Source organism: Pantherophis guttatus, chromosome 1 (assembly GCF_059756535.1).
Source record: "Pantherophis guttatus breed Tessera chromosome 1, ASM5975653v1, whole genome shotgun sequence".
Lineage (NCBI taxonomy): Eukaryota > Metazoa > Chordata > Lepidosauria > Squamata > Colubridae > Pantherophis > Pantherophis guttatus.
The window spans coordinates 219,630,855-219,657,768 of NC_142063.1; the positions used below are offsets into that span (position 1 = coordinate 219,630,855).

The window sequence follows — 26,914 nt, forward strand, 5'->3', positions numbered from 1 at the left end:
AATTTTGCCCCTTTTTACAACCTTTCTTACCTCAGTTGTTAAGTGAATCACTGCAGTAGTTAAGTTAGGAACATGGTTGTTAAGTAAATCAGGCTTCCCCATTGACTTTGCTTGTTAGAAGGTCTCAAAAGATGGATCACTTGATCCCGGGACACTGCGGCCATCATAAATACATTCCAATGACCACTTAACAGGTGTAAGTGCGAAAAATGTTCAGAAGTAACTTGTTCAGTGCCATTGTAACTTTGAAGGGTCACTGAACAAATTGATGTAATTCGAGGACCACCTGTATAGGACAAGTTCAAATAAATGTGCTTCTTCAATCCAGGTTTAAAACTGGCTTGACAGTGTCTTTCCACAGGAAGAAAACCATTTATTTTTGCAGAAGTCCATGTAGTTTTTCATACATTGTTGAATCCCATATTTTAGATAATTGGTTAAACATTATCCTTTGAAATCTTACTTTTCTTTCTAATGCTCTATTAAAATATTTATTAATAGCAAGCCAGAAAGGGACCAGTATGTAGCAGGCCCATTAAACATGTGCCGGTATTTCTTCCACGGTTTTAAGACCCAACCTACCGAAGATGAAATCCAGCTGTTTCCTAACATGACTGAGTATGTCTTCAACCAGGGCTGATTTTGAAAGTCCCGTCTGGTTCATAAGCAGCTCTGAGCTTGGAGGAAGAATCTTGCTGGCCTGGGAGCAAAAAAATACCCCACTTACAAGGAAGTAATAATATATATTGCATTATTGCAATACAATCTCTGCTCCTTAGATATTTTGTAAGTGCTGTTACATACAAGCATGAAAAGGCAGAGCTTGCCTTGTGATGCCATTAACCATGGACCACTCTGTTGGGATAATTGTGATTAGGAATCCCTGTGCATTCTCCCATCTATAGTATTAATAAGGAATTTTGTGGACTTCATTGTATAGGTGCTTGCCAACAAACTTGTGTTTCCAAAAGAGTCTTACAGAAACTAATTAATCCCTTTTTTTAAAAAGTGAAAAAATCAGTTCCTAAATCTGTTTTTTATTCTATCTTCCTTGAGATAGGATAAAAAACAAACAAACAAACACAGATGTAAGAACTTCATATCTCTTTTTATCTTTATCCAGGTGCAGTTTGGCTAGAAGCAGACTGAGGCGCTCAGCTCTAGAGGGTGGTTTTGAACCAATATTCTTTCCTCTCAGCTCATGCTAAATATTCAAACATACTCATTTTAAATCTTTCAGTATTAACTCTGCTATTCAGCTCTTAAGCCCTCAAATAACAGCTTGCTAAAAGGTTGAATTTATTTCAGCCATAGGCTTTTCTACAAAACTGACTGTTTTATATAGCATGCTCTAACCAGTGATGAAATCCAAATTTTTTTACTACCGGTTCTGTGGGTTTGGTGGGCATGGCTTGGTGGGCGTGGCAGGGGAAGGATACTGCAAAATCTCCATTCCCATCCCACTCCAGGGGAAGGATACTGCAAAATCCCTTCCCACTCCTGGGGGAAGGATATTGCAAAATCTCCATTCCTACCCCACTTGGAGGCCAGTCAGAGTGGTATTTGCTGGTTCTCCGAACTACTCAAAATTTCCGCTACCGGTTTTCCAGAACCTGTTAGAACCTGCTGGATTTCACCCCTGATGCTAACTGAAAAAAATGATTTTAGGGTTGGAGTGTTGCACTTGCAGTAGTGACATATGGAATTATTATTATTATTATTTTGGTATTCTTCGTCTTCTAGTCCCTGGGACGTTCACCAACAGGCCTGCAGTGCAATGGAACATTAGAGGTGTGAGAAATTTGTCGACACTTCTCACATTCTTATTTTGCAGTCCCCAAGCTGAAGGGTGGATGGAGGTTTTATACAGGTAGTCTTCAACATACAACAGTTCATTTAGTGACCATTCAAAGTTATAACTGAAAAAAGTGACATGACCATTTTTCACACGTATGACCATTTCGGTATCCCCATGGTCACATGATTTACATTTGGAAGCTTGCCAACTGGTTCATATTTATGATGGTTGCAGTGTCCCGGGGTCATGTGATCCCCTTTTGCGACCTTCTGACAAGCAAACTCAATGTGGGAAGCCAGATTCACTTAACAACCGTGTTACTAATTTAACAACTGCAGTGATTCACTTAATTAAATGATTCACTTAATAAATGTGGGAAGAAAGTCGTAAAATGGGGTAAAACTCACTTAACAAACTTCTCACATAGCAACATCAATTCTGTGCTCAATTGTCGTAAATTGAGGGCTACCTATAGAAGGAAAGAAAGAACTGGGAGATAGGATGGGAATCTTACCCTACTTTCAGCATATGAAGATGGAGGGAAAAAACCTACAGTGCATGAAAAATGTTAGGTCTAAGATCTTTATTGGTGGTAATTTGGTACAGATTTGACCATGAAACCGGAAGGAGCTATTTAAAGCGTATAATTTAATTTCAGAGAAGGGCTGTAGAAAATACCTGATTAAAATACTTTTCACAAGATGCCAACTTTACAATTTATTATTTCCAAAGGAAGCCAGTAATTCCTGTAATGAGACATATCAGGAGTGAAAATAAAAATACTAATTTATATTCGCCTTGGTTTAAAAATAAAATAAAAATAAATCACTTTTAAAATTGGCTTTACAGTTGTGAAATGGTTAGATGTATACGTTTATTTTTTTAAAACAGAACTGGCAGAATATCTCTTAAAACTGGTAAATGTGAAATTTAAAACTTCAAGTGAGCATTTTCTAAGATTACTGTTGCTTATATTTTCTTCTGCATACTCAGAGTTTAGGACCAGGCCATGACAAGCATTGAGTAATATGTTTGCTTGTTTTACTCATGGGAAAAATATGGTTTTACTAACAATTGTTCTCCATAAATAAACAAACAAACACACAAATAATTCATGTTAGACTATAGTGAAACTTATCAAGATTTACTGTGATAGTTTAGTTATATGCCTCTGGTTTTTTAAAAACATGATCCAGTCTGCCAGAGATCTCTGCTTCTTTCTTACTGTCACCTTGGTAGTTCTTTCTGGTTTTAACATAAGGAAGCGGGAAGCTGAACGTTATGCCCAACTAAGTTTAAATGATTGCCTGGAAAATGTCCACAAATACATCAAGAGTACTTGTATTACATCTGTCAGAGAAAAAGGTTGGCTCTTAATTCAATTTAAAATGCTCTGAATTAATTCAGATGCTACTACATTCACAAATAAAGGAAATAAGTCCAAATAAACTGAATTCTGCTTTGCTGCACATTTCAAGGAAAAATTATGAAATACAGTTTCCTGTATTTCAACATTTTGTTTGAGACAGCAATTTTATAAACATCACAAACAAGCTAAACCTTCCACTTTTATTTTACCCATTTAACTGGATAGTAGGTTTTAATGCTGCAGAAAGTCAGTGCAACTATTTCATTTCATTTCTTTATTACCCTAATTGTCTCGTGAGGGTACCTTAATATATCTTCCCTCTGCCTGCTAATTGTCTTGCTATATATCTTCTCAAAGGCTTTGGGAGTAATTTGATGCAGAGAATGCTGGCTTTCATCCTATTAAGCAAGGACACTTCTATTACTGCAGTTAAGATTTTTCATTTCTTTCCTCTCTGGTATTATATGTTCCGGATTTGCTCATTTGCCCTTCAAAACCAACTCCAGAACAAATTTGATAGTGAAGAGTGGGAGGTAGAGTGAAAGTACTCGACTTATGACAACAATTGAATCCCAAAGTTTTGTTGCTAAGCAGGACAGTTGTTAAGCGAATTTTACCCCATTTTACAACCTTGCTTGCCACAGTAGTGGTTAGCTGCAGTTGTTAAATTAGTAACCCCAGAATACTGCAACTGTCATAAATACAAGTCAGTTGCCAAGTGTCCAAATTTGGATCACATGACTATTGGGGATGCTGCAGTGGTCCTAAGTGTGAAACATTGTCATTCTTTTCAGAGCCATTATAACTTCAAACAATCACTCAATGAATGGTTGTAAATCAAGGACTACCTGTATTAGAATTGTGTAAAAATATGCTACTGAATCGAATCTAATAAGCAGATTGGATGAAAATGTTGACAAATATTACTTTTACTATTTCACATAGTTCAGTAATATATAAATCTCAAGTTCTGCAATACTAGTAAAATTGTGTTCTCTTTGAATTCAAAGTTAGGCACAGTTGAGTATTTCCAGGACTATAATCTGTACTTAATTACTAGCCATTTCACTTCATTTCCTTTATGTGAGGCCTACATAATCATAGCCAGATGATTGATTCTTTGGGTAACATATGAGATACTTCTGAATTGATTTCCTGCTCGAGGACTTTTGTGTTGTGTTTTTTTTTTTTGTTCATACAAAGATTCCAGATCACGCCTGTGGCATCATTAATTTTTCAACACTAAGTTGGTTAAATGAATTGCTGGCAAGTTTTTACGCCATGCGTTACAAGTACATGGAAAATGAACCGAGTAATTACACCAAAGGCACTTTGTTTTATATAGATCCTGTTTGTTGCAGGAAGCCTTTCAAAGAAGCAGCTGGGAAAGGATTTAACCCACTGTCTGAAGTACAAAAGTCTGCATTTGTAAAATGAGATTGATGCTGACCATACCTGTCCAATGAATCAAACTGAGTATTTTATGCCCCATGAGTTTGCTTGTAAATGAACACCTGATCCCATTTCAACTGCTTGAAAAGAATAAATGATTCCCATGAAAGCAGAGTCTCTTTTGTACTTTTGGTTAGCAGACAGAGGAGGTGTTTTTAAGATGTTTTAGCTTTCTGTTCAAGTGGCTTATAATTCCCATTAGAACTTTGTCTCCCTTGCAATGTTAAGTTTGATGCAACTATAGAAAGCAAACAAGGCACCATCCGGGACATTTGTGCCTACCTACCTGTAAGCGCTGTTGTACCAAAGCATAGCTGTAAGGCGGAAAGGTGTGTTGGCATATTAGGAGGATACAGTGTCGACCACTGTTTCATTCAGTCTGGTCAGGTGTCCAGGCATAGGTAGCCCTGGCCCTATACGCTGTTCCTTATTGACCTCGTGGCAGACGTGGGAGTGGTTGATGAAAGCGGTGTATCAGGTACAGCTGCCTTTCATGATACAGCAGGATTGTATGATGAAGCCATAGGAAAAACAGTCTTTAATCTGCTGTTGTACGATGCAAAAGTGCCTGGCTTGCAGGTAGTCCTTGAGTTATGATCATTTGTTCGGAGACCATTCAAAGTTGGAGCAGTGCTGAATAAATGGTACTTAACACACAGTCCTTGAAGTTACAGTTGTGTAGTAGGGCTTGAGGCGGAGAGGGTTCAAGCCGGGGTGGTTTGAATCAGGATGTATCCTTGCCTAAAAAGTGGCAGGATTTGGTTAACAATGGCAATGGGAAGTGTCAAGATTGCCATTGCTAAGTGGTGCTGTCAAGTGACCTCACGCTATACAACCGCATCACTTAACAACGGAAATTCCAATCCCAATTACTGTCATAACTCGAGGGCTACCTGTACTTGTTTTCTGAATAACGTAATTATGTTGGTAGGATTTGGTTTTTTAAAAAAAATAGTTGAGTTTCTCCAAGTGTTTTGGTGGTTTTATTTTATTTTTTGTTTGCTTGCTGTGAATGATCCTCTTTGAACCCGTGAGACTTCTAATTATAGATGCTTTTTATTTCAACTATTTTATTCCAACAGCAGAATTGCTTACAAAGATTTTTTATCAGTTTAACTTTAGTGCTAGAATTCATAGAGCTCTACTTTACATCTTAGCAGTTTTCTCACTTGTTCCATGTCTCATTCGGTTCTCAACCAGTACTGTGATTTTTGCTCTATTCTAGAGTCAGATTTAAAAAAAAAAAAAAGCAAAACAGAGTAAGAGAAACTGTCATTCTATCTATATCTTTTCAAGGTGATATCCCAGTGACTTCAGTTGGAGTTCATCCCAGATTAAATTTGCAAAGTCTACAGTCCCAAAATGCTTGATTCACATAACTCTTTTCAGAAGTAAGAGATTACTGTATCATGGTTGGTGAAGCCGAGATGTAATTACAAGAATAATTGTATTCCTAGTCTCATGGTTGTGAATTAAAACAATTTGGGGGAGTTGTAATCTAGCATAATTTGGGAGCCCAGTTTAGGGAAGGCAAAATTGAATGAAGCGAAGATGACCAGTGCGCTGGAGAGGGATATTTCAGGTTAAAAAAAAAAACATAATTCTTACATGGTGCACTTAACTCCCTTTTGACAATCAAACAACCCTTTCAACCATTTATTCAGAGTTGCATTTCACGGTGGATTGTTGTACATTTTGTCAGTCAACTATGCAAAAAGAAAAGAAATGTCATTTATATCCCTTCCCCCATCAGTACAGTCCTTAGGGACTATGAACGTAGAGGCTATTGAACACAAATTATGGTACACAGGACTGCTGCCAAATTATATCGTCACGAGTCTCATTTCATTCTCATCAGCTTTGAATGCTGGACTTGTTTCTAGTATATTCAAGTTCAACCTTCAACACATGACCAAGGTAATTACAATAATCATGACTGTTAAATTGTTCCCTCCCTGCTACTCCAATCTGCAGTTCAGGATCTTTTCCATATTAAAAGAAAAAAATGCATCAGAGACATTATGCATTGTTTCTGTAAACTGCCTTGGTGTTGCTCTGTAAGATCTGAATGAATTTCTTCTGTGATTGTGTTAATGCTCCCGGTTCTTGCTGATTAACGCAAATGCTTTGGACGCTGCACAATTCAAGTGAATTCCATGCAGAGCAAGTGTGATTCGTTAGCAGTTTGTTTTTTAAAAGCCCAGGCAGACACTTCCGCGAAGCTCTTTATGTATTTTTGGAACATGCTATATTGGAATAAAATATAAGCAGCAAGCAAATGCTCCATGATGGAAAACAATTAGTCAGTGTCTTTTCATTTTTAAGGTGTCCTTGTTTTTCTGTATCTTCACACGGCTAAGAGAATTGGTTCTTACGCTGGATATTGGTATCGCTATAAACCATACCAATCAATCATATGTGGAAGGTAATGCTAATTCTGCCAGAATATGACATTTTGAATGTATACAACGCCATTGTTCGTGTCATTTCCTCTAACATGAAGGTAAAGCTGCAGGTAAATGTGATCATCATCATCTTTTAACAACCCCATAATCCCTTGCGCGGTGGAATCTGGGCAACTGAATGGAGCTAGAGTGTTTTAATGGCTGGATGCCCTCCCTGTCGCCAATGTGGAGTTTTGTTCAGCAGATATATTCTCAGTGTGACCAGAGAGAGAAATGTCTGCCTCTACCAAAGATTGAACTCACAGCCTCCTGATAGTGAGGCTGTGAGCTCCACCTCTCAGTCACCGCACCACTCCCTTGCAGGTAAATGTGATAATGGAAAAATTTAACGATTTATATGCAGTGATGTCATGATGCAAACCCTGTGACTTTTGTGCTTGTTTCCTGATGCGATGGGCTTTGCATTGGGACAGTAGGACACTGACTTTGTCACTTAGTCCCATCCCCAGACACCTATTAGCAAATTCATGTAGATAATGTCAACCTACAAATACAAAAGACCGACACAGCCAGGAAAATGTGGATTCCTTGAGCATGATTATAGAGGTAACTGCAAAAGGCCTAAAGGACAATCTTCCGGGCAAAAACTTAATAAAGTTTTGTGTATTTCAGACACTATGGAATGTGGTGTATCAACTGGAAAAGAAAAGGGACACAATACATAGAGTCAGAGATGAGCAGAAGACTATAGATTCTATAGCTTTCGGCTCATCTGATTCTATCGTTATAGAATAGAAGGTTGATATGATTCAGTAATCTAGTTGCAAACCTTATTTGTTCGGTTAACAGAGTATATGTCCACTTAGATGCTAAATCAATCAATTTAGATATTTATAACAGAGAAATAGGTCCTGCTTGGAAGCACTGCAAGAGTTTGCTGGGAAAAACAGTTGGGGTCATTGGAGGCTGAAAAGGAGGTGCAAATGGATATGTAACTTTAATTTTTGCAACTTTTTCCCATTGAATATGCCTAACACTAACTGCTTTGACTTCAGTCTCCCTTTGGGCTAGAATTTGACATGGCTTTTCATTGGTCTCTGTATCTCTTACCTAGTAAGATTGTTTTACTCTCTCTTGGCAATTCCTGCGGTAGGGGAGACTAAATACACAAGATAATTCAGCCAAGCCGATGATATGGTATCAGTGCTTTTGAAGCTAGAGGGAAAATAATCTTTTTTATTTTGTAGGAAATAAAGAGGAAAGAGCTGAGCTCTGTGGGATAAAATCTTTAAGCAAGTCTTTGCTTTTTAAGGAAGAGCGTAAAAGGGAAAAAACTACTGCAGGACTTGGGCTCAGATAAAACGGATGTATAAAATGAATACAGGTAGTCCTCGACTTAATGGCCACAATTGAGCCCAAATGTCTGTTGCTAAGCGAGACATTTGTTAAGTGAGTTTTGCCCCATTTTACAACCTTTCTTGCCACAGTTGTTAAGTGAATCACTGCAGCAATTAAGTTAGTTACACAATTGTTAAATTAATCTGGCTTCTCCATTGACTTTGCTTGTCAGAAGATTGCAGAAGGGGATCACATGATCCCGGGACGCTGCAACCATCATAAATATGAGCCAGTTGCCAAGCATCCAAATTTTGACAATGTAAATATGGGGATGCCGCCACAGCCTTAAGCGTGAAAAGTGGTCATAAATCACTTTCTTTCAAGTGCTATTGTAACTTCAAATGGCCACTAAATGAATAGTTGTAAGTTGCGGACTATATGTACTGTAGCGTATTCACAGATGCAAGCACGCCAGCTGTATTTGGAAGATGTGATAAATTCAGCTGAACAGGATTCTGGCCATTTCTCTTGGTATAAACTGCAGAGAGAGAACTCTCTATGGTCCAAAATGAAGATGATGTTATCCCAACATCTAGAATACAATAGAATAGAAAAACAGAGTTGGAAGGGATCTTGGAGGTCTTCTAATCCAACCCTCTGCCCAGGCAGGAAACCCTACACCACTTCAGACAAATGGTTATCCAACATCTTAAAAATTTCCAGTGTTGGAGCATTCACAACTTCTGCAGGCAAGTTGTTCCACTTATTAATTGTTCTAACTGTCAAAAAATTTCTCCTTAGTTGTAAGCTGCTTCTCTCCTTGATTAGTTTCCACCCACTGCTTCTTGTCCTGCCCTCAGGTGCTTTGGAGAATAGTTTACTCCCTCTTCTTTGTGGCAGCCCCTGAGATACTGGAACACTGCTATCATGTCTCCCCTAGTCCTTCTTTTCATTAAACTAGACATACCCAGTTCCTGCAACCGTTCTTGATATTTTACTAATTGCAAGTAAGCTTTCAGTGTGCTTCAGTGTTATATGTTATTTTCTTCTCAGGATATATTATAGAAATGAACGTACAACAAAGAGATGCAACCAGAATGCCAACAGACATTTTCAACCCAGTTCGCACATATGCCTAGCTATAATTTCTTGAATAAGCTATAAGTAGGTGGGTTTACTTTTCATGCAAATGTGTACTTTATGATTTACAAGCAGGAATGGCTAAGTTCATACCATATGTTAACTCACAACAATGCAGAACATTAAGGTTAAGATATAGTGCTAATGTGGTTTCCCAAGTTCTCGGTTTCTCCCTTTATTTCCATTCTGTTTTATTATATTCATTCATTCATCGGTTCATTCATGTATACATTCATTCAGTTTTAGAAGCTATCAAATGCACAAGACCAGACTGCTTGCAACATTAAAAACAAGGAAGGCAATAAAGCAAGGAGAACAAAGTTCATGTGTCTGGAAAAAGAATACTTAATTGGATAAAATTCCAGAGGAGCTGGATACCCCCACTGTTCTCAGGCCTGGGGAACAAACATGTTTTTGGTCACTTTTTAAAATATTGTCAGGGTGGCAAGTGCCATGAATTAAATTTACTATCCCAGACTGAAGCAATTGTTTCCTATTCCCCCCCCCCTAAATTTTTCCATTTTTCCCCCTGGAATCTGCCCAATCAAAATTTAAATGCATTCCCTTTAATGTTTAATAAAAAGAATTACTTCCCTGTTTTTCTGAAAAATTTACTGTACACCAAGAAAATATTAGACTTTGCAGAAATCCTAAATTCTTCATCTTGTAAACAAATCTGAAGTATAGTATGATGACATTAGCGTTCAAGTTGGCGTTTGTACATGGATCTACTTTGAACTTCTCAAATATTTTGTGAAATGAATTTGAACGAGAAAAAGTTATTAAACCAGATTAATTCAGTGAACCCAGAGACTGGGAATTTGAACTTGAATGTCCCTGGATCTTAATCTCAGGTGATTTGTAGACATGGTGGCGCAGTGGTTAGAATGCAGTATTGCAAACTAATTCTGCCGACTGCCAGGAGTTCGATCCTCACCGGCTCAAGGTTGACTCAGCCTTCCAGCCTTCTGAGGTCAATAAAATGAGGTCTCAGATTGTTGAGGGCAATATGTTGACTCTGTAAACTGCTGTGAAGCGGTATATAACTCTTAAGTGCTATTGCTATTATCATAGTGCAAAGCATTCAGTGGATCCCACACCATTGGGAGGGAGACAGAAATAAAACACAGTTCACTGACTGGATACAAAGCAAATTTTGCCTGAGACATTTGGCTGCTGGAGATGGAAGAAATATACTCTCCTTTTCCATGTAGAAAATGACTGGCATTGAATCTTTTTTTTTTTTTTTTGAATTTATATACCGCATCTTCTCCCGAGGGACTCGGGTGTACAGTCGGGTGACTGGCGGTGTACAGCCAGATAAAAACATACAATATAAACATTAAAAACAGTTAAAAGGATATATATTAATTTGGTCCCAATTTAAGATAACAGACCAATTAAAAATTAAAAAATATTTAAAAATATGTTAAGCCGGTTTGGCAGTAGGGCAGAATCTTCTACATCAGAGGCCTTTCTAAAACTTTCTAGATCAGACAGATCAGCTATTTTAATTGCAACCTAATTAAGAGGAATTTCACATTGGCTTTGTGAACTGTCACTGCAGTTCTCCTTCCTTGTTGATCGCTTAATTGGGAAAACTGAGTCAGCAAGTACATGCCACATGGAATTCAAGTTTGAAAGGTTTTGCTCAGCTCTCCGGCTCTTATTTCCTAAAGAAGTTCTGCCTGTCTCCCCCCCCATACCCCAACACTGTGATGATATAGTAATGTTGATCAAAAATAAATGTTTCTTTATTATGTCCACATGAGCCCACTTCTTGTAAATAGTAGCTTTAAGTGATGACATAAATTAAACTGCAGCTCAGTCACAAAGAACTTTCTATTCCTTTATGATAGAGGCCTAATTGGTGCTGATGATGGATCTCCCTGCTCTGACCAACCACCATTTTCATTTAGGCTTCATATGAAGGAGAAAAAAAAATCCAGAGTATGCCTGGGTGGGTTCTATCACCAACTGAGGTTTTTTAAAAAAAGAGGTTTGGAAGTCTGCTATCTTAGTCTCAAAGGTGCTTTTTCCAAAAAGCAACTGGACTTTCTTGGTTTTTTTTTCCCCTTTGAAAGCGTTTCGCTTCTCGTCCAAAAAGCTTCTTCAGTTCTAACTGGATGATTGGGAATCTCCATAGACATCTGCTATCTTAGACTGCAATATGATGGTCACCTACATGAGCCCCACTGAACCCAAAGGAAGATATATTTGAATAAACAGGTATTATAGCATAACTGTGCTATGTTAATGGATATAAGAAGGTAGAACCTAATGTTTTTTTAGCCAATAGTTGTTGAGGCTAATTTTTAGTACAGGGGTGAGCAACTATGGCCATTTTATGATCTGTGGACTTCAACCCTCAGAATTCCTGAGCCAGCAGGGGAGGAATTGTGGGATGCATAGCTGGCTCAGGAATTCTGGGAGTTGAAGTCCACAGGTCATAAAATGGCAATAGTTGCTCTTCCCTGCTTTAGTATACACATATAATAAGAAGAAAAAAGCAGGCAATGAAAACACACAAACGTTCCGGAATAATTCAATGTCTTTAATGCTTCATGAGCAGGGTAGAATTTTGGGAGGACGGGACTTCATTCAACGCTGTTTGCACCACTTTCTGTCCTCTTCATCGAATCCATTTGTGTCCCAAAACAATTCTTTGTTTCTGTCACTCTGCCACTCTGGAGTGGCAAAATCTAGAGTCATCTCTGTACTCTAGATACATCCAAAGCTGCCGCTCTCTTCTTTCCTGCTGAAGAAGGGATATGGTGCTTTAAAAGTGTTTTTTAAAGGCATCGATTGTCCAAGCAAAACAAAATACTGTTCCTATTATCACACTACAATTCACGAAAGTTCCACGAACAGCTTTTGTCTTTTTTAAATATAGCCTCTGCCCTGTGCTTTGACAAAGCCCTGGGACCGTTCACTAGACCTATGAGGCCTTGAAAAGATCCCTTAGCAACGGTTTTATAAAGTTGACATCATCTGCCAAGAGGGAGGCAGGTTGGCAGGGCAAATCAGAGGAAAAGGGGAGGTTCAGAATGGGCCAGAACGAGGAGCTGAATTTTTTTTTTCCTTGCTAAACTGCAGCTATTTAAGTGCTTGTTACACCCACACAAGGCTTAACGTTACAGCAATTAAGCAGCAGCTACAAGGGATTCCTGTGGAAAAATTGTGGCGCATCCTTGTTCTCTTTAGACACCGTGCACTGATTTCTTCTTATGTCGGCCACTTCTGTTTTAGACTGTAGTGTTCTCACTCCTTGTGGGCTCCATTTATAAGGAAGGGCAATGATGGTAAATCCTGGCATTACAGGCAGTCCTCGACTTACAACCATCACTGAGCCCAAAATTTCCATTACTCAGCTAGAGAGTTGTTAAGTGAGTTTGGCCCCATTTTACAACCTTTCTTGCCACAGTTATTAAGTGAATCGCTGCAGTTGTTAAGTTAGTAATACGGTGGTTAGTGAATCTGGCTTCCCCGTTGACTTTGCTTGTCAGAAGGTCGCTAAAGGAAATCCCATGACTCCATCCCATGACCGTCATAAATATGACCCAGTTGCCAAGCGTCTGAATTTTGATCCCGTGACCGTGGGGATCCTGCAACGGTCATAATTGTGGAAAAACTTTTAGTCATAAGTTACTTTCTTCAGTGCCGTTGTAATTTGGAACGGTCACTAAATGAATGATTGTAAATCGAGGATTACCTGTATATGAAACCAAGTTTTCTTCATCGTAAGTAAAATCCTGTTCAATCCTTACACAATGTCTTGCTACTAAGGGGTTTTAAAGGAGTAGCAAGGATGCCAATGAAGATGCCCAATGCCAGCTGAAGGTAAGGACACCTTAGCCCACATTGACTGATGGTGGTACCCGCTGCCAATGCCAAGACTGGCATCTTTGGCACAGCCTTTGTTTATGGAAGGAAGGGTGACATTTGTGTCTCCTAAACTTTGGCCCCCTAAGCCAGCACCTGCTTGGCCTTAGTCTAAAGCCAGCCCTCAATATATTTTTGGAAAGGGTGTTCTACTGAGGTTGAAAGCTGGTTCACTACCTTTTGATCCCTGTGAAGAGAGATGGGCATTTCATAGACTGCATGGAGCCCAGCCTCATTTTCGTGGAATGAGACAGGTGCCACTAAGTTTTTCAGAAAATTATGGATTTACAGCAGGGCAATTTTCTACCTTTCTCTAATCAAAATATTTGTAGCACACCTAGTTTAGGCCTATGACATTTGAACTGCGGACAATTAGACAATCAGTAAAGGACAGCAAAGATGTGTAGAAAATGTAGATATAGTGGGTCTAAGCTATTTTACTAAAATCTTCTTCTTCTTCTTCTTCTTCTTCTTCTTCTTCTTCTTCTTCTTCTTCTTCTTCTTCTTCTTCTTCTTCTTCTTCTTCTCCTCCTCCTCCTCCTCCTCCTCCTCCTCCTCCTCCTCCTCCTCCTCCTCCTCCTCCTCCTCCTCCTCCTCCTTCCACCAACTTTCTCAAAAGATTGAAAACTCTGTCTTTTACTGCACAGATATTTTTAATAATATGACCTGTCTGAAAAATATTGCCCTCTGACTATATCGGTGAAAAATCACCAATACTTCTCCACATTCATTGAATCCACAAAATGCCACCTGCTTAAGGCGCCGATAGCCTAGCGGAGAAGTGTAGGCAGAATTACCTTTCTTCAGCTGCTTGTGACATGGTTACGAGACATTTTGCATAGAAAAATCTTTCACGTTCATTTCAACTCCATCTCCACATTGACAGGAACAAAGTGAGCTTACTGGGATAACATCTTGCATAGTTTTCTGAAACTTTTTTTGCTTTTATTGGATCCAAGGAACTAGACAGGGTTCTTGGCAGCTAGAGCACCTCACCTCAAAACACAAATGACCAATATTATTTTTCTTTCCCCCTCAAAAATGCATGCTCTGTTTAACTTGGCATTTTAGGTATCCTTCTAGGACGATTGTACCTAGTTGTACCTGTCTACATGGCTTCTTCAGACAGCTGTGGGGCAGTTGTGTGGGGTGGAATTCCAGAGGTTGTAAAAGTGCTTTTCAGGGATTGTGCTTTCTGTCTTGGAGGAATGGAGTACAACCCTCCTCAAAATATTACGTTTTAATCCAACTGGGTTGAATAATTTCTGACCTCTAATCTCTAATCTTTTTTTTTTTTTTAAAGGAAAGTGAAAGAGCTGCAACCTTACATAATTCTGAAGGAAGCAGATTACTTAGATCCTGTTGGGCTGGGTTTCAGGTGTGGAATTGGTGGTTAAAGTCCAGTGCTGTGTTTGGACACATACCCATCTGTTTAAAAAAAAAAGAAAAGAAAAAGCAAATTCTTCTAAATGTCTTTTTTTAATTAAATATTTTATTAGTTTTAAAAGTAAAACAATGGACATTGCTCAATGTTTCTGGTTTCTAACATTTGCGTCAAATTCAATTTAATAAGTAATTTATTCCTTAATCTATATACAGATTTACATATCTCCTATTTGATTATATATCAAGTATACAGTATTTTACTTCCTAAACAGCTATACATATATTTAATAAACCTATATTACCTTCACAAATTCAATATACCTTGATATATTGATATACATTGATATATACATTTCCAGACATTCATTATCCTTTGTTTTTGGCATTCTTCCTCTTTTCTAACCAAATATAACATTTATTCCAGACTTCATAGTATGTTGATTCACTTTTGTCTTTGAGTTCTAAAGTAAGACTGTCCATCTCTGCACAGCTGTAAATTTTGTGTGTTACTTCTTCTTCTGAGGGTATTTCTTTACACTTCCATTTTTGAGCAAATGCTAGTCTTGCCGCGGTAAGTATATGCAATATTAAATAGGTTACATTTTTGTCATATTTGCCATCTATCATGCCCAGTAAGAAAAATTCCGGCTTGACTTCTATTTTGAACATTAACATCTCTTCTAACCAGCTCCTTATTTGCTGCCAAAAACTTTTTGCTTTTGAGCACTCCCACCACATATGGTAGTATGACCCTAGATCCGCCTCACATTTCCAACAAATTGGGGAGTATTTTTTACTAATTCTTGCCAATCTTGTGGGTGGGAAGTGCCACCTGTAAAACATTTTATACAGGTTTTCTTTATAAGAAGCCGCCAGTGTAATTTTGATATTTTTTTCCCTCTTCTAAATGTCTTGATGACATGCTTTTGAAGTTCCCAACTGGCCAACAACTGGAAAGATTTCATACTATACCCAGTATACCAACTAAAATTTCCAGTGAGTCTCAACTTTTTCTTTAATGTGTACTTTCTATCAAAAAAGACAATATCTGACCACATGGGCCTTGATGGTACAGTGGTCTAAGCACCCTGTTATTAACACAGCTGCCTGCAATTACTGCTGGTTCGAATCTCTCCAAGGCTCAAGGTTGACTCAGCCTTCCATCCTTTCTAAGGTAGGTGAAATGAGGACCCAGTTTGTGGGGGCAATAAGCTGACTTTGTATAAATATACAAAAGTATGAAGGCTATTGCTTAACGCATTGTAAGCCGCCCTAAGTCTCTGGAGAAGTACGGCATATAAATCAAATAAAAAAAAAACATGTTTATATTAGCTAGATATGCACCTAGTTATTGCTGACTGCATTTAAAAAAGAATAATGAATTAGTTTTGCATCAGGCAAATTAATTAGTAGAATACATTACCTACTTGCCAAAGATTAGAACATGTGTCACAAAGGAGACAGATATTTAAAAAAACATGATAGGCAGATATGATGGTGCCTGCTTCTAAACAAATACCACGTTTTATTACCAGCACATTGACAAGTGCCTTCCTTAGCTGTATATTCAGAGCAATTAGAGTAGAATAGAATAGAATAGAATAGAATAGAATAGAATAGAATAGAATAGAATAGAATAACAGAGTTCGAAGGGACCTTGGAGGTCTTCTAGTCCAACCCCCTGCCCAGGCAGGAAACCCTACACAACTTCAGACAAATGGTTATCCAACAATTAAAAAAGGCAGAATCTAGAATCTATTTCTTTTTACTTCTAAGTTTATAGTGTACTTTGTTATTAATTTATATTGGCATTATGGTATATGTGTGTATGTGTATGCTTTAATTCTTATATAAATTAAGGTAAAAATCTCTTTGAAGTCAAGCTTACTCCTGGTGGCTTCATGGACCCATATGTGTAGTTTTCAACAGCTGAAAGTGATTTGCCACTGTCTTTTTCTGGGAATTTTTTGTTTCAATTTCCCAATCTAACACCCAGCCCTGGAGTTTTCTGGTACTTTCCTACTGAAACACTAACCAGATGTAACTCTGCTTAGCTTTTTGAGATCAGCCAAGGCTCACTTGTGAAAGAAGAATATTGTGGTAAACATGGAGGGATAATTACAAGTCTCCTGATTTCTTGTCTGATGTTTCTTATCTTCAAATGAGATATTAATTGGATAGACCTTAATTAGAAGATCTCCTGCCCACCTAGCAATTCGAAAGCATGCAAGTGCGAGTAGATAAATAGGTACCACTTTGATGGGGAGAAAACAGCGCTCCATGCGTCTTTGGTGTATACCATATAGCAGGGGTGGGCAAATGTGGCCCTTTTACAACCTGTGGACTTCAATTCCCAGAATTCCTGAGACAGCTTGGCCACAGTAAAAGAGCCACATTTGCCCACCCCTGCCATATAGCCATGCCAGCCACATGACCACAGAAGCATCTTGAGACAACATTGGCTCCCTCCACTAGGAAATGGAGATGAATACCACCCCCTAGAGTTGGACACGATTGGGCAGGGGAAAATTTGAGGAGAATTTGAGAGCACACATGAAACAGGGAATCTGTGCCCTCTCTGTTTCACAAAAGGAAGCCGTTATTTAAGTGGAAAGATGTAATCGGGTTCCATGCTTGGGCTATTCATGAGAAACTTCTTTTCTTTTAATTTCACCCTTTTTTCACTTAACAATTTGTAGCCGGAGAAGAGATCTCATGAGTACAAAGGCTCACTCACTTCCACTTGCTTTTAATAATGGTACTGTATGAAATTATCAGCACTTTAAAGGTATAGACCAATATGGCTGGAATCCACAAAACAGTTATGTTTTTAAAAAGATGGTATTTTTAAAATCCAGCTGTTTCTCCATAATACACCTCCCCTTTTTCTATGGTTTGACTTTGATCAGGGTATTTCCTTATACACTGCATCTCCCAGAGAAGGAGGATTCACTATCAGTTTCATGCAATAATTTGGTGAGATTCAGAAGTGGATCAGACTATGCATGGTTTACCCAGGGGTGTCAAACTCGATTTCATTGAGGGCCACATCAGGGTTGTGTTTGACCTCGGAGGGCCGGGGTGGGGGTGAACGGGGTGGGCGTGGTCATGGTGGCCATGGCCAGAGTAGGTGTGGTCATGGTTAGCATTTGACACAGGCTCAAGATGCATTTTTCCCATTTGCATTCAAAACAGCTATTCCAGACAAAGGGAGGTTTACTCAATTCCATAATGTAGAGATTAAAGACATGTGGAGTCCTCAGCTGCTTGACTCTTTTGTATAGGAGCAGATCTGAATATGTGCATAATATTGTCAGAACAGAGATGTTCAAAAGCCTAATGTGAGCTAAGACAACCTAAACAACATCCTGGGTATTATATTTACAGTATACTTACTGGGTTGAATAATAAATTAACATTTAGAATCTTAAAACACTTTTAAACATAACAATTCACTTCTCTTTAATTCATCCATATCTCTTTTTTTGTCTTCTTTATGTATTAATCCGTCTGCCTTATTTATGGCATTTCTTCATCCCCAAATAATAAAATTGTAAACACTTTGTTATTGTTGGGCAATATTAGCTCAGGTTTCCCTTTTCCCTGTTGAAATATTAATTTACTCTATGTAGAATACTTTAGCTGACCCTCCCATTTTTCATTTTTGATAGATTTTTTTGAAAACATTAAAATTTTATTCCAGATATCCATTGTAAAGAGGAACGCTGTACAATGCAACAAAATCATCATATATGCATGTATCATAAATCATATATTGCTAAATGTCTAGAAAGATTCAGAAAATATGCATGCTGCATGGAAACATTTCCAGGTCCATTTGGACTACAACTGGATACACAATTAAATCTCACTAACGAGATTCCCCCCCCCAATCTCCCATTTTGCCCGGCAGAGGCACTGCAGGCCGGTCCTTTGATATTTCCAAGTCGGTCCCACGGGCCAGATTTAAGCAACTCGCAGGCCGGATCAGGCCCACGGGCCGTAAGTTTGACAGCCCTGATTTAAACTATTTGGTAATTCCAATCATCATGAAACTAGCATAACCTCTATTGAGATCATCTTCCACTTCATTTCCAATAAATTGTTTTATTGTTGTCTTCTCAAGAACCTTCCATTAAAATTATTATCGATGGATATTCTAGCAATATAGTTGCATAAAATTAAATCTGAAATCTTATATGGAGGAAGGGCCAGAACAATCCACCAATACATCTATGATCTTTTTTTCCTCTGTTCCTTCCTTTATTTTCTTCCTTGTTCTAATTCCAGTGCTATTGCTGGGTTGTTGTTGTTTTTTGTTAATGAAGGAGAAGAACCTTTTTTCAGAATTCTCATTTGGATAACTTCCCTGCCATTCATATAAAAGTTCAGGCTTCCTCTTGCACTAGAAAAAATAATGCTTCTGTTGTAAAATTGGCATGACTGGATTCCTTGAAGAAACAGAAAACATCTGTTTGTTTTAAGATTCACTGATGAACTTGAAAAAGATCCGGCTGTTTTAATCTGTTCAAGCAAAGTCCAAATATTTGTCCTACTACTTTGCTTTATTTCCTTTAAAAAAAAAAATTAGTTAAAAAGTACAAACAAACATAAAAACAACAATACAACATACAAAACAAACAAACATCAATCAAGTCTTATGACTTGCTCTTAAAGTATTTTGTTTCATTTCCATCAAATTGCTTAGTATAGATCTCCATGATAGAATGAGTAGTAAAGTGGCATGATGTACATGTATGTGTATAGGAAGTATGCATTCATTTCTTACAATTGTGTTCTAAGAACACAAGTGATTCTGCAAGCTATTCAAAAGCAGTGTGAAACGTCTCTTTGTTCAAAACCAGGAGGCTTCCTACCCTTAATTTTAGCAACACTACCAGCTGCTTCTCTTCTCTTGCTTGCTTTTTTTGCAAATTGTTAGTCCTATTTTTGCCAATAGGTCTAAGTAAAGAAAACAATGTGAGCAATCTGATAGACTTGAGGAAGATCGCTATAAGATATACTTCCAAAACCTTATGAAACACTTCACATCTGAAGACAAATGCCATGTTTGGAATCATGCGAATGGGCACTCTTCCTTGGCTGTGTCCCTCTTAAAAGCTTTGCCTTAATTGCATGCTGTGGTTTCAGCTATTTTGTTGGGAAATAATGCGTCTTTAAGCAGCATTTATAATCCTTCTGAAATTCTTCCAAAACCACTGATGTTGGCTGGCTAAAACAAAGTCCAATAGCTGGAAATCTTAGAAACCACTGCAACCATTGACCTGAATAAACTGGCTGATGTCAGCAAGCTTGGGAGGGTTTCCCCCCCCTCCTTCTTTCATATTCCTGCCTCATAGAAATCATGAGATATTTAGGCTTTATTAGTCAAACGACTTTAATGTAACTTTGGAAAGTAGTCCTTAGGCTGTTACAGCTGAGATAGGAGACCCTGTAATCAATGGCATGTTTAAAACATTTGCTTGGGGTCTTACCTGCAAGGTGAGTGGACACTTTGCACGTAAGCCAGACAGGTTTCATCCTTAAGCCACCCAGACATCCCAGGCCTATCAAAAATAACACTTGCATTCTTAACTCTTATACTCTAGCAGAATCTAAAACACAGAGCTACCTAATGACAAGAATTAGATCATAAAGCAACGACCTCTGTCTATATCACAAAGGCTTTTTGAGATCCAGACCAGATATCACAATAACAGAGCCCTGGTGGAGCAGCAGACTAAAGCACTGTTATTAACATCAGCTGCCTGCAATTACTGCAAGTTCAAATCTCACCAGGCTCAAGGTTGACTCAGCCTTCCATCCTTTCTAAGGTAGGTAAAATGAGGACCCGGATTGTGGGGGCAATAAGCTGACTTTGTATAAAATATACAAAAGTATGAAGGCTATTGCTTAACGCATTGTAAGCCGCCCTGAGTCTCTGGAGAAGGGCGGCATATAAATCAAATTTAAAAAAAACAAAAAAAAAAAAACAAAAAAACAAAAAAAAAAACAAAAACTGGTGGAGCCAGCATAGAAATGCCTATAATACATGTCTTTGTCTGAATGTTTTGTTCCTCTCTCTTTTTTTCTATTTTTTTTATTTCTGTTTTGTTTGTAAAAAACCTCAATAAAGTTTCTATAAAAAAAAAAAGAAATGCCTATAATACAATGAGATCAGAATTCCATGTTATTGAACGGCAAACTTTCAGATGACCACAAGATAGCAATGAAGGGTTAGATTATATTCTGTATTTATTGCCATCCTGCGGTTATCCAGATTTTTGTAGTTCAGGTATGACAGGCCTCAATTCAGAAGTCTTCTTAGATTTTTGTTTGCATGATAAATGATCTGAGCTGGCTGGGGAGTTCTGGGAGTTGAAATCCACTCATCTTCAAGTTGCCAAGGTTGAGAAACACTTCATTAAACCATTGCATTTCCTCTTATCAAATGTCCTTGCCCCAGTTACTACTGCAAATGACTGTTTACCTGTGTCACATACCTGGAAGACTGCCAATCCTGAACAGAGACCAGAATGAAGAACTGCAATCTCTCTGTTAGATACCTTTTGATAGGAGAGCAACAGAAAGCTGGCATTTTCTGAGCAAACAAGGAGCTCTACATTTATACTGTGTTTTCCCAAAAATAAGACCTCCCTGGATAATAAGCCCAATCGGGCTTTGGAGTGCATGCGCTAAAATAACCCCCCCCAATAACCCCCACCGAAAATAAGGCCTCCCCAAAAATATTTAAATGCATGCGCAGCTGTCCCAGCCATTTCCTCTGGTTAGGGTTAGGGAGACAGAGCTGGAAATCAGGAAAGATGACAAGAGGAGTCCTATCTTGCTCCACACACCCCAAAATAATAAGACTTCCCCTAAAATAAGGCCAAGTGCTTATTTCAGGGTTCAAAAAAATATAAGACGGTCTTATTTTTGGGTAAACACAGTAATAATACTGCATTTTTTGGTGATTGCTCTTCCTGTATTGTTTGTCTTATGTAGGTCAGAGTTGGGTGACTTTTTTGTGACAGAGGTCTTATTGGTTTTTCCCTGGCTTCTGAGGTTATGGCAGGGTGACATCAGGGATTATGGCAGGGACATCAGACATCAGGGTGACATCAGACATCAAGGGATGACCCTGTAATGTTTGCCCTCCTGCTTTTTTATTTTTATCTTTGTGAAGTTGCATTTTTAAAAGAATAATAGGGATACTAAAACCATTGGGATGATTTAGTGTTATCTTGAGGAAGGATGATGGTGGTGGGCAGGTTGTCTCTCGTGATTAGAAGACAGGTAAGATTCCCTAAATGAAGCTCTCCTTTCACTCACCTGATACAAAATAAGAGAGGAATTAACAAGGAGAAAATGTTCCTGTCTATGGCACACCATGACTTCAAAACCCTTGGACTCATACGAACCACTTGGAGCCAAGTCCCATCGAAAGCTCTGACATCCATTATGACTCACTCCTGGTGATCGGTTCCTATGGTAATTCACAAAAAAAAACAAAGACATTGGCAGCTCTGCCTCCATTACATATTTCTTCTGCACTGACTCACGGTGGTTTTGAGGATTGCTAAACTAAAAAGCAATTACATTTATTTATTCAGGGAGGGAGAGGAGAGCAAGAGAGGCTCTCCCACCAAAACATTACATTCTATTCATGTAATTGACTCTTATCAACTACTGTAGATGCCAAAAATTGGAGGCATAATTCAATCCTTCTCCACATGAAGGAGGGGTATGGATAGCAACAGTGAGTTGTAAGTCAAGGGTACCTAAAGTCTCCTACTGCAGGTTTTGCATAAAATATCCTTCCTTTACATGCTCTTAAGGTAAAGGTAAAGGTTCCCCTCACATATATGTGCTGGTCATTCCCAACTCTAGGGGGTGGTGCTCATCTCTATTTCTAAGATGAAGAGCCAGTGCTGTCTGATGACAATTCTGTGGTCATGTGGCTGGCTGTTACCTTCCCACCAAGGTGGTCCCTATTTTTCTACTTGCATTTTTTACATGCTTTCGAACTGCTAGGTTGGCAGAAGCTGGGGCAAGTAACGGAAGCTCACTCCATTACGCGGCGCTAGGGATTCGAACTGCCGAATTGGCAACCTTTCTGATCGACAAGCTCAGCGTCTTAGCTACTGAGCCACCGTGTCCCCTTACATGCTCTTATTTAGGACAAATGTTGAATTTCAGACCCTGGAAATGGAGGAAAGGCATGCTTGTGGGCCTTATGTGAAATCCTTCTGATTCAACCTGACAGTTGACTCTTTCTTTTTGTTTATCCTTGAAGCATATTTTACTTTCCCTTTAATATTCTGCCATAAGTCTTGTCTCAAAAAAAGTCTCCCTCTGAGGGAACTACGATAGGAAATTATGAACATAGTATGCTTACTTTTATTTCTCTTCCCTAGAGGTTAATCTAGGAGATGATTTCCAATTTTACTCTTATCCTGGAAGGCATCAGGGAACTTGGCAGGTGGGACAAATGACTTTGGTTCAGGATGCAAGTCTCAATGGATTTAATCAGGCCAACTGATTAAATGGCAAACATTGGTCCAATTTCTGGCATCTCCATGGATAGTGGATAACAAAAACAACAGCACCTATCTGATAAGCTATGGATGTTCAATGCCAAATTAGAGAGATTTGACACAGCACAAGATGTACACAACTGACTAAACACCAAAGGTGCACGGAACACTGTTACCTTCCCACCAAAGTGGTCCCTATTTTTCTACTTGCATTTTTTACGTGCTTTCGAACTGCTAGATTGGCAGAAGCTAGGACAAGTAATGGGAGCTCACCCCGTTACATGGCACTAGGGATTTGAACCGCTGAACTGCCGACCTTTTGATCGACAAGCTCAGCATCTTAGCCACTGAGCCACCGTGTCCTTCTCTCCCTCCTTGTATTCTGTCATAATCAGAGAATATCCACAGCTTACAGTTTTAAGAAATACAATGGAGCATTTCTACCGTGCTCTTCTCTGAAAGCAAAATACTGGCTTCAAAGGCTCAAAGAGATGGTTTCCTATGTCTGTCCTGATTTCTACACTGGCAGCCAAGTCAGGAAAGAACAAGCGTTACCCGAGATCCTTCTTTCAGCTCCTAAGAAAGGAATTAAGGATGATCTGTTCTGATTCTGGCACCAGGTGTGTTGGGGTTGGCCCCAGGTACGAGGCCAGTTTGCTGCTCTAAGCAAAGAAGTCATAACCCTTAATAAATAGAAGACTACATGAGGAATAGTCCATTCAATGAAGTTATTACAAGGGTTGAATCAACACCTTCCTTGCTGCGTTCCCCACAAAGCCTCTCTCCCATCTTTGGGCTGGTTTAGGCCAGTTAAGTATTTCTCTTTTATTAAAGCACCTTTGACCAGTGCTTGTTTTCTCTGGTGCAGAAGGAAACAAAGCAGCTCTCAGTACCTGAGCAAAAAGCCCAGGATCCCCTTGCAGTTACAGGGCTGAGTCCCAGCCTGTAGGGTGGCTCACAGGATCAAACTTGTAGTTCTTGGATCAGCTTAGTCCTGTCAGTCAGTTATCGCGTGAAATCAACACAGAACTTACTTTGACCTTTCCTTCATATTTTCTCCCTCCCCCCCATCTCTCCCTCCATCCCTCCCTCCCTTTCTCTCTCTCTCTCTCAGAAGGAGAATGAAAGAATCAGAGGCCGGAAGCAATGTGATCCAAAATCAACAAGTCAAGATAAGGCTGCCCTTTTTGACATAATAAATACGAGCACAGTTATTAGCTACAGAGTGGGGTCCATATCTATAGATCTGCCCAGAAACACTGCGACCTGGGAATACAGTAGTCCAAAGTAGATCTACAAATGTGTCTGTCATGCCCTGGAATCGGCAGTTTATCTAGATTCAATACTGGCTATTTCTTGGTTTGGCCTTGGCTCAAAGCCAGGAGACTGAGTTCTAGACCCGTATCAGGCATGAAAGCTGGCTAGGTGACTTTTGGCCAATCACCAGGAGACTGTGAGTTCTAGTCATACCTTTTTCAATGACTTCAGACCAACTCACCTCACAAGGTTGTTATTGTGAGGAAAATAAGATGAGAAAGGAGTATTGTGTATGTTCCCCGCCTTGAGTTTTTTATAAAAATAATAAAGGCAGATGTAACTAAACAAACAAATAACAAGGCTGCAATTGTATTTTGGTTGAGAACTATCTCCATAGCATATGAGATACATACAAGGTATTGAACCTGTATACCAGAGGTGGCGAACGATGGCCCTTTTATGACTTGTAGACTTCAACTCCCAAAATTCCTGAACCAGCATGGCTGGCTCAGGAATTCTGGGAGTTGGAGTCTACAAGCCATAAAAGGGCCATCGTTCCTCACCCCTGCAATGTATACCTTCATAAAAATGTTCTCCTAGCTCATTCTTGTAACCAGATGTAGGAAGAAAAATCCAGTCTGGTTCCAAGATGGGAGAAAGGTGCTGGAAATAAAATGAAGGCTGATTGGAAAGAAGGACTCTTGTTTATTGATGAGCAGAATCAACAACAGCATGTAGTTCTGGGACAGCTGACAAATTGGTTTGATGAGCACATGGATTTTTATAGGGTTCTGAGATGCTGCAGAGGTTTGTGCAATGTAGTGAGCCTGGTGCCTTTTGCTATTCTAATGGTGGTGGGTTAATCCTATTATGTCCTAAAGGCCACATCCTGTTCTTAGAATTTGTGGGGGGGGATGGGATGTAAATTCTTAATCCCATCATCTGGATTTGAAGATGTTTTGTTTGTGAAAAGGCTGCCCTGGATTTCTTAATGGGCACAAAACAGAGGTGGTATTCAGTAGGTTCTGACCAGTTCTGGAGAACCAGTAGCAGAAATTTTGAGTAGTTCGGAGAACCGGTAAATACCATCTCTGACTGGCCCTGCCTCCATATATTCTCAGCCTCCCGATTCCCAGCTGATTGGGAAGAAATGGGGATTTTGCAGTAACCTTCCCCTGCCACGCCCACCAAGCCATGCCTGCCATACCATGCCACGCCCACCAAGCCATGCCCACAGAACCGGTAGTAAAAAAATTTGAATCCCACCACTGGCACAAAATATTCATCTCTAGATATTTCAGGCATCTGCTGGAGACTGTTGGGATTGCTTTCTGCCTTTGTTAAGATTTTTTTCATCATTTCTCCTTTGGGGAAATATAATATCCTTCCTCTTTTCATATCCGCCAAAATATTTCATTCTCTGGGGAGGGGTGTGTGTGATTACTTCTTTCACAGGTAAAGGAGGGGCTGTTTTTACAGTTGAGGTGCAAATAGCATAAAGGGAGCGAATATGTCCAACCGTTTCATACAGATTGGTAGGAACACTTCAGGTACACCACTAGCCTGCATTATACAGAACGTTGCTTTGAAAAGAGAGAATTGGCATTTCTGCAAATAGTTATGCCACCCAGTTTAATCACTGGGTGGCACTTATATTGGTTATGTACAGGAACTTTTCATCACAGCTACGCCTTTGCTGAAGTGCAACTAAGCTTCTTGCTTAGGTTTGTTTGTTTGTTTGTTTGTTTGTTGACAAAATGTCCTGTAAATCATCTGTGACGCTGCTATGAGAACAGATTCTCTTCTGCCTTTGCGGTTCCTTTCAAGGGCCATCGGGAAACCAATGCTAGGGAAAACGCAGCCAATGATGGAGATTTGTATATCCATTACACCCGAACACTGCTGCCTGTCCTTCTGGTGTTGCCAAATTATGGCCAACCTCAATAGCAGCTGTTGGTTTGCACAAGGAGATCAGCAAATTGACATTTCTCCAGGAAAGTGGGAAAAGGTCTGCTGCTGAGAGCGGAGAACAAACAGGGAGGCTTTTTTCTCTCTGCAAAATGTGCCTCGAAAATCCTCTTTTAAACGTTCAATAAAATCAAGTCGAAAAACATGCACAAGAACAAGAGTTTCTCATGGATGGCAGTGGGAAAGATGCTTGAAAGGGACTAAAAACCAGGTCTTGTGGTTACTTTTCCAAGGTTCAGGAAACAGCAGGAAGAAGCATTTATAAGATGACAGAAGTCATTCTAAACCTGGGATCAGGCCAGATTCCCACCATCTCATATGCCTGGTAAGGAGGAAAATCAGTGGTAGGACAGGTGCTTTGCTTGTATCCATCTTTGACATC

The 26,914-nt window shown here is 39.2% G+C and overlaps 2 long non-coding RNA genes across 2 annotated transcripts; both read right to left on the reverse strand.

The window, feature by feature from the left end:
* Window positions 1–12,171: 12,171 nt before the first annotated feature.
* Window positions 12,172–22,148, reverse strand: LOC132711116 (uncharacterized). Its single transcript, XR_009621918.2, has 3 exons — window positions 22,103–22,148; window positions 14,713–14,812; window positions 12,172–12,260 (listed from the first exon to the last, which is right to left on the reverse strand). It is a non-coding gene; the product is annotated as an uncharacterized LOC132711116 (long non-coding RNA).
* On the reverse strand, window positions 19,012–21,338 carry LOC148116782 (uncharacterized). The gene is made up of 2 exons (XR_015731333.1): window positions 21,274–21,338; window positions 19,012–19,175 (listed from the first exon to the last, which is right to left on the reverse strand). It is a non-coding gene; the product is annotated as an uncharacterized LOC148116782 (long non-coding RNA).
* Window positions 22,149–26,914: the final 4,766 nt, after the last annotated feature.